This window comes from Cupressus sempervirens, chromosome 8 (genome assembly GCF_028749045.1).
Source record: "Cupressus sempervirens isolate cs-2001-9-10 chromosome 8, ASM2874904v1, whole genome shotgun sequence".
In the NCBI taxonomy this organism is placed as follows: domain Eukaryota; kingdom Viridiplantae; phylum Streptophyta; class Pinopsida; order Cupressales; family Cupressaceae; genus Cupressus; species Cupressus sempervirens.
This window is the reverse complement of record NC_143125.1, coordinates 812,848,075-812,856,039: the sequence shown is the minus strand read 5'-3', so window position 1 is coordinate 812,856,039 and position 7,965 is coordinate 812,848,075. Positions and strand designations below refer to the sequence as shown.

General features: G+C 36.2%; 1 protein-coding gene across 2 annotated transcripts in view; it reads left to right on the top strand.

Moving 5' to 3' along the window:
* The first annotated feature begins 1,418 nt into the window (after positions 1-1,418).
* The window catches only part of LOC149544895 (uncharacterized), a 94,455-nt gene continuing 87,908 nt past the window's right edge, over positions 1,419-7,965 (top strand). Inside the window, exon 1 of one of the 2 annotated variants that reach the window (XM_089795448.1) lies at positions 1,419-1,655. The gene's annotated coding sequence lies outside the window, so the exon portion shown is untranslated. Of the gene's footprint in view, positions 1,726-7,965 lie in introns of both variants that reach the window. The other variant, XM_089795447.1, reaches the window with a different exon arrangement.

Here is a 7,965-nt window from a genome sequence, read left to right as displayed (position 1 = left end):
TATATATAGAGAGAGAGAGAGAGAGAGAGAGAGAGAGAGAGAGAGAGAGAGAGAGAGAGACTACGACTACTTCCCCTCATCCAAAAGACACACCAAGTAGAGTAAACACACACATATACAAGCTATCATGGGTTAGTTGGGTTGGCTTAAGAATAATAATGAGAACATTATAAACAAGGTATTGAAAGCATAAATATTAATTTTAGAACAATATATAAAGCATGATACAATTCAACCATATATCCAATCTCCTAAAGATATTCTATAAAACGTGATCAAGTGTCTAATGCAAAGCAATATCTAAAATCATAAGCAAAAAATGATGTGTACGATAAGTACAAACATATTATAGCACAAAATCCTAGTTGATTACCTATTTTAGAGTAGATAGGTACCATTCTTTTATGTTAAGTATGTGAGATGTTATCTTATAGTTTTATTTGTGCATGAATTTGTAAAATTATGAAATCAAAGAGTACCAGAAGTAACCTTATATCCCAAACTAGTCCAAGTGTATATATATTATCTTCTAAACCCAAGAGATATATTACACATTAAAACCCTAGCCAAAATAAGCACTAAAATCTAAAAAAGAAAAAAAGAATATATAATTAGGATGGAAAACATAAATGTCCACCACCGAATTCATGCAAAACCTAAACAAAAAATGTTACTCAAATACACGTGGATAGAGCGTCCACCTAAAAGAGCAACCTCAAGTTTGCACGGAGATTCCAAAAATGATTTGCCAAAGTTTTCTTAATCCCACTAAAGGTGAAGATTAGAGCAGACAAAAACACAAATTGGTTAGTAGTAAATTAAAAAACACAAAATACAAGAGACTGTAAGTAAAAAAAGAAGAGGGGAGCATAATACCTAACTCAAAACCTTCCAAGTGACAAGAAATACAACTATGAGCAGAATTAAAAACTTCGAATGGTCTGTGTGCATGATATGCACTTACCGCTCATCTGTTTATGCATTTACCAACTTACTGACCGCTCATTTATATATGTATGTACAATTCAACTATAAATTATTTATATGTACGTAAGTCTAAAGAGTTCCTTTAATTCTAGCTAGTTAAACTTTTGAATAATTGATTTATTTCACTACTTAAAATAGTAGGAGCCAATCACATTATGAAAAATACTATTATTTGAAAATTTAAAATTACTAAGAATTTTAGAAATTTAATAACAACAAATAAATTTCATAAATTCTTAAATTTGATTGGCCCCTATAAATATTTTATTTATTTAATTTGAATGAAATAATTTCCTTGGCAAGAACTAATAATAATCAACTAATCATACATAGTTGACAAACATCTTGTTTTCAACAAAACTATTACACCGCTTTTTTAAAGTTAATAAAAAAGAAGATTTAAGGAAAATGAAAAAGATTTTTTCTTTTTTACCGTTTAAAGTAGGAATGAGAAGAAATAAAAGGAATGATAGGCGGAACAATTTCAAAATTTAACAGCAGCCGCGGGATGCCGTGTATATTTCGCCCGCACAGCAGCAAAATTGTTGTTCGATTAGTAGGAAAAGTTCATAATATGATGTGAATTATCAAGGAGCTTGACTGCATTACGTTGCGGAGCATTTGATTTTCCCGTTTTCTTCCTCCAAAGTGTCCATTGCAGAATCCACGTATATTTCTTTTCGGATTTTGCGCGATTATCTATGAATTTATGTTGAATTGGGATTTGAGTTTGGAATGGTAAGTATAGTTCTGGGAAGTTTTTGTAAAAATAAGCAACAAGAAAACCGCATTCTTCACAGAAGCCGCGTGTCTTGTGTTTAGGCATGATAATGTTGTACAATTTACGGTGTAGAATACGAAACATTTGTGTTATAACTTCCAAAAACATTCTGCATTGAACCTGGCTCTGCTATTATGCAACACATATTGTACAGGTCGGAAATTGAACACACAACTTGGCTATCCAACGAACTGCTATAATTTGAAAGGGCACAGAATTCGAACCCATGACACCTTCAAGCCGTGGAATTGCTGTAAGCCTGTGAGGCTGTTGTTACATGCTTGGGGTTCCGAAAAAATTCAGTCGGTTCTGTTTATATTTTTAAGGAATATTTTCAAATTTACGGTCTAATGAATTTAGTAGTACAGTTCTAGTTCAAAATTTGGTGGAGTTGGCGGATTGATAGATACATAAAATGATCATTTGTCTTCAAATTATTTTCCTTGTGATAACCTAAAACTTCAGATAAATTACAAGTACCAGAAATTATTTCTAAGTTACTCGGGCAATTTCTAGCCCTGCCTCAGTTTCAACTGCTCAAATCTGCAATCCTATAATGTAGGGCTTGCTATTTTTCAGAAAAAGTTTCCAATTAATCTTATAGCATATTTCCTTTTACTTCAGGATATCCTCGCTCCTTGAAAATAGATCTTGAAGCTCCCTATAGAACTCAGACTAACTGTGGATAGGGTGACTGTTATATCCTATTTCGAATTTTTTCTTTCTAAGTTTGACGCTGTTACCTAGTTCTGGAGAAGATTTGATCTTATGACATATTCTGTACCGGTGATCTGATTCAAGTTTATACATATAAGGTTTCTGGCCTGGGATGTGCTCCTAGATGGTGACCAGGTCTAGTTTTTGACATGCAGGCACTGCTCTACATTATTGGGTAACTTGAATTCTGGCTGTGGATAGGGTTCAGCTGTTTGACCTGCTGAGATTCTATTACATGCTTTTGAGTTGTTCTTGAATCACTACTTTTGATTGTGGATGGTACATGGTTCACATCTAGGAACGGTCTAGATTGTTGAGGCGTGAAGTCTTACCCAGAATTTCATGATCCTTTTCGTCATTCTTGGAAAGTCTAGCTCAAATTCTGCACATTAACACACTGTTTTCTAGGTAGTGACTACAATATGCAGGCTTAGAAAGATAGGAAAATGTTCAACCGGTATCCTTACGTGTACATATTTAACATCCACATCCACCATGCATTATGCACTTGACAAGCCTCCACATAGTTTTTTGAAGTAAAACACTTGATCTCTTTAAGTGAGATATAAGTTGGAGCAACCAAGATGGAATCTACAAATAATCCATGTGGATTGAGCCTTGTGAGCCTCTCTTCTTGAAGCTTAAACATTAATATATTTTTACTTTCACTTTGACGAGAAGGCCATCCAACCTCAAGATATACATTATCTAGTTATGTGCAGCTTGGGGCTCAGTTTAGCTTTTTTCCTATCAACCTTGGATTGAAGCAAACTACTGCATTGCATGACAGCATTTTACTTGGTCAGTTTTTCTCTTTATAGTTGGAGAGTGAGGATTGCGTTGTATTGAATTTTAGATGCTCTCCTTACTATGATGCCAGGGAATTCCTTGAGGTTTGTACGGTTCCCTTTTGGGTTTCTTGGCATACAAAGAATAGAAATATCTTGCATTTTTATTTTAGGAGTTGTTCAACTTATGGAAGCAGTGATCTTTAATAGATCACCACTTAGCCCAGTTGGCAATTGCCAATTTTTTCCTCTGATTATTGGTATGATTTTTTGAGGTTGTTGGTTATTTTCTCTGATCTGCGGTGCAATTCTCAATGCTTTTTTAATTTTACAAGTTGAAAAAATTGTAGTCACTTCATCCATGTTTTCAACATGCCTATAAAATATTTGTTTTCTGATATTTCAGTCAAATTCTTATTTTTAAAATGGAGACTGGATTTTGCTGAAGTAAGCAAACATTGATTGATTAGAGAGCTCTCAGGCACACTGATTCTTCAGTGTATATTTTTTCCATTCTCATTCAGTTAAGGGCTAATTACTGCTGTTGAACACTACTAGGTGCTGAGGCAGTTAATCCAACTAATTAGCTGAAAGTGAAGTAATGATTCCATATACACATGAACACCAATTTATGTGGAAAATCCAAGACCAGAAAAACCACAGTGAGAAATGTACTCACTATATGTAAATATCTGATTACAATGTTTTAGGCCAGAGGCCAAGGTACACAGTACCCCTACTAGTTTAGGCATGTTGCCAAAGGTTTTTCTAATCCTCAATAAAGCACTAAATTTAGATTTCCAAAAGAAACTCACCGTTCCAGCAATAATTGAAAAAACTGAATCTCCTTCTTTGTTGTAGTAACCTTCCTATCTGATTCAACAATATGCACCTTAGTTTTGCCTTGTTCACACAAGATTGCCTCTACACTTGAATCACACAATCTTCACTATTACATCACGTATACTCATACTCATCTCATTCTTTTTCACCAACAAAAAAATAAAAATAAAATATATATATATGTGTGTGTGTGTGTGTGTCCCACGAGAACATTAACAAGGCTGGTTATAAAGATATGTGCATTATCAATACGTTGGCCACCTTGAACAAAAACACTCAATATGGTCCACCCCAGGAGATAAAGATGACCCAAATCCATCATAAAAATGCTTCTTCAAATAGTATTGTTAGTGTAAATAATTAATTATTATTACACTTAAGTTTACTTAGGAATATGCATAATCATATGAGTTATCTTGTTGACAACACAGGAGTTAGCAACTTATTTGAGCACATGGTGTCTACAACATCTCTTTATGAGATACACCTATGTAAACTTATCCTCTCATCATCACACAAACTCCTGTGCTCAATGGAGGATAATCCACCTTTGATGGACATGTGCTGAGTTGTAATCATTATCTCTTTGCTGACTCCTAGTCATTCTAGTTGCTTTTATATACAAGCACTTCTAGTGTGTATTCATTTGATACCCGTTATCATTTTGATCATTATTGAGATTCTCATTTGATCACTATTTGTCTCTCTTGTGCTATCTACTGAGCTTCTTGATTTTGTGTTGAATTATTGCCTTAGGCAAATTCTTACATGGTATTAGAGCGATAGGAGATCTCTTCACATAGCCATTGGAGACCATTTTTGCTTCACCTCTCGGAGGGCCACGATTTAGATCCGAAGTATCCACAGGAATTGAGAGCATTTTGAGCAAGATTTGACCTTACCATTGTGTACGGAGGATCGATTCAACGAATTTTGACTATAAATTTGCCTACCCAAGGTTATAGTCAAATCTGAGGCAAATTTTTTTTGCAAATCGGAACTTGAAGGCCCGATTTGTGAAATTTGTATGATCATTATAGATTTGTGCAATTAATTTTTCAGATTTGCATTTTTATTTGCTTCTCCGCACTTGTTCTATTCGGATCTGCATATTGCTTTTTGGATTTGCATTTAATTTCCAAAATTTCGAGAAAATTTTTGGCCATCTGGCCAGTAGGAGAGCAATTTTATTTCAGGAAGGCCATGCGGTCAAACCCTAGCCGCTTGAGGTTAGTCACAGATCGCAACCGGCACCGGCATATTTTTCCACTATAACCGACATATTTTACACATCGTGACCAGCTTATCAAGTGCCAACGACAATCAACATTCACTGTGGTTTGCAAGTTATGTTACTTGCCGAGTGCTGCGTTTTTTAAACATATTCAAATGCGCAACATGATGAATGTGGGATTAATACTCCCACACCCGCCACCAACAATCTCCACCATAGCTCGCATTCCCGCCCAGCGGCGTCGCTCCTTCACTCCACACTGCCGACGATCTCCACTCCCGCTCCCTCCGCACCGCCAGCCCATCACCTCCCGGTGCTACTAGTCCTCCGCCGGCCATGTTGCAGCAGGTGACTCGACCGCCACATCAGCCTCCAACGTGGCAGTGCCGAATGAGATGCCACGTGGCCTCCAGGTCTAGTCAACAAGCAATACGTGACACACCATGTCAGCGACCAGTCACTGCTGACGTCATTTGCCACATCCACATCAGCCAACCAACCAATTTTTTTGCTGATGTCATAAATTGAGGAGATTGAATTTGACGACCATTTGACTGTCACAAGTAGGCCAAATTACATTGCCAAGACAACTGTTTGGACGTCAATTTTAGCATAGTGTTTTGCTGACGTCATCAGGGTAGACCCCTCATCATATGTAGTTTTGATTTGATAGTCCAACTTTGGGAGGCCATATGTTAGTCATCCAGACTCTAAATTAGGTGCAATCTTTTTTAATTTGGGCTAAAATTTCTTGAATTTTTGAGTGGTGCCGTTATTTTCTGGTTTTCATGCACGAATTTGTTAGAAAAATCAGTTTTTGGTGACTGTACCTGTCTAATCCTGCATTTTGCAACTTCAAATGCTTTGTATGGGATCATCTGGACACATATTCAGGTTCTGTTTTTTTTTAAAGTGCATAATTTTTCGTCTACTTTCCAGATTTGCAATCAAATTATAGGCTTGTGTGGACAAAAATACCACTTTTAGAAATAGGTTCTTTTTTGTATTGTATTGCTTTGATCAAATTTCAAAATTGTTGTATATCTGAGCAACATTGCTAAGTATCAGATTTGAACTCCAAGTGGAGGTTGTAAACATCAAAATCAAAAGTCCACTTATGCCCTAAATTGACAAGTGGCTATTGTAATCGCACCAAGTATAAAGTGTCTAAAGCATTCATTTGGGGGGGGGGTTCTTTGATTGATTGAAAAGGGGGGGGTGTCTCTTGGTGTTGTGTTCCTTTCTTCTTGCTGTTATCTTTCTTTCCTTGTATTATGGGAAACATTAAGGTTCCAAAATTAACGCCACATAATTATGCTACATGGTCAGTTAAAAAATGGTGTGAATTAATGAATGAAGAAGTTTCTCAATATGTCGATGGATCTCTTCCCAAACCCACAGTTGATAATGTAATTCAAAGTGATATTCGTGCTTGGAAATTGGTAGATAGAAAATCCCTAAGAATCCTTAGGTTAGGGGTTAATGACGAGATCCTTTATCAGATCATAAAATATGGTACATCCAAGGAAATTTGGGATGCCCTTAAAAAGCTATATGGGAAAGTGATTGAGGAGGATGTCTACAAGATTGAAGATGAACTTATCTCCCTAGATCCTAAGAACTTTGATTCCATCTAGGATTTTATCATTAAGGTGAATGAGTTGAGAACAAAACTTGATGATTGTGGTAGTCCCATTAAGGATGATAGGTTGATTTATCTAATTTAGAATAAGTTGCCATTAGACTACTCCACATTTGTCTCTACTTTCAACACCTCAAAGGCAACCTTAGGGGCTTCTTATCAGAAACTCACTTTTGATGAATATGCGCAGTTGTTAGAAAATGAACAAGCTAAGTTGATAACAATGGGAATTCTCAAGTCTTCAAAGTCTAAGGCATTGGTGGCTAACAATGAGAGCTCCAAAAATCCAACTGGTAAAAGTTCAAACAAAGGCAAGGGTAAAAAGAAGAAGAGGAAAGATAACAAACAAGGGGACACAAAAAAGTCACCACCTAAATCAACTCAACAAGGCAAGTCTTCTCCTAATACCAACAAAAAAGGGGGGCAATAATCAGGAAAAGAAGAAGTCTACCTATTGTAAAAGAATTGGTCATGATGAACATGAGTGTTATCACAAGTAGATTGATGAATTGAAAAACATCATGAAGAAGCACAATGCCTAATGCTTATAAGGAAAAGGTGTCTTCATCTTCAGATTCTAAGAGCAAAGGGAAAGCTTTACTCACACACACATTGTCAGTCAGGGGAATGGATTATTGACTCAGGTGCCACACATCACATGGGGGCTTCAAAGAGAGATTTTTCTTGGATGACACCTTTAGAGGTACCTCACATCTTTGTAGGGGATGATACTAAAGTAGAAGTTGAAGGAAAAGGTGAAGTTGAGATGGAAAGTGGAGTATTCAAGAATGTTCTCTACGTTCCTAATCTTACCTCCAATCTTCTTTTAGTCTACCGAATCACTCACTATGGAGGTGGAAACAAGGTTGAATTTCTTCCAGATTCAGTTGTTGTGAAAAGCATCAAAGATGATTCTATGGTTGCAATAGGTGAAGCTAAACATGATTCAAGGCTTTACACTTTCTCTTCCTTT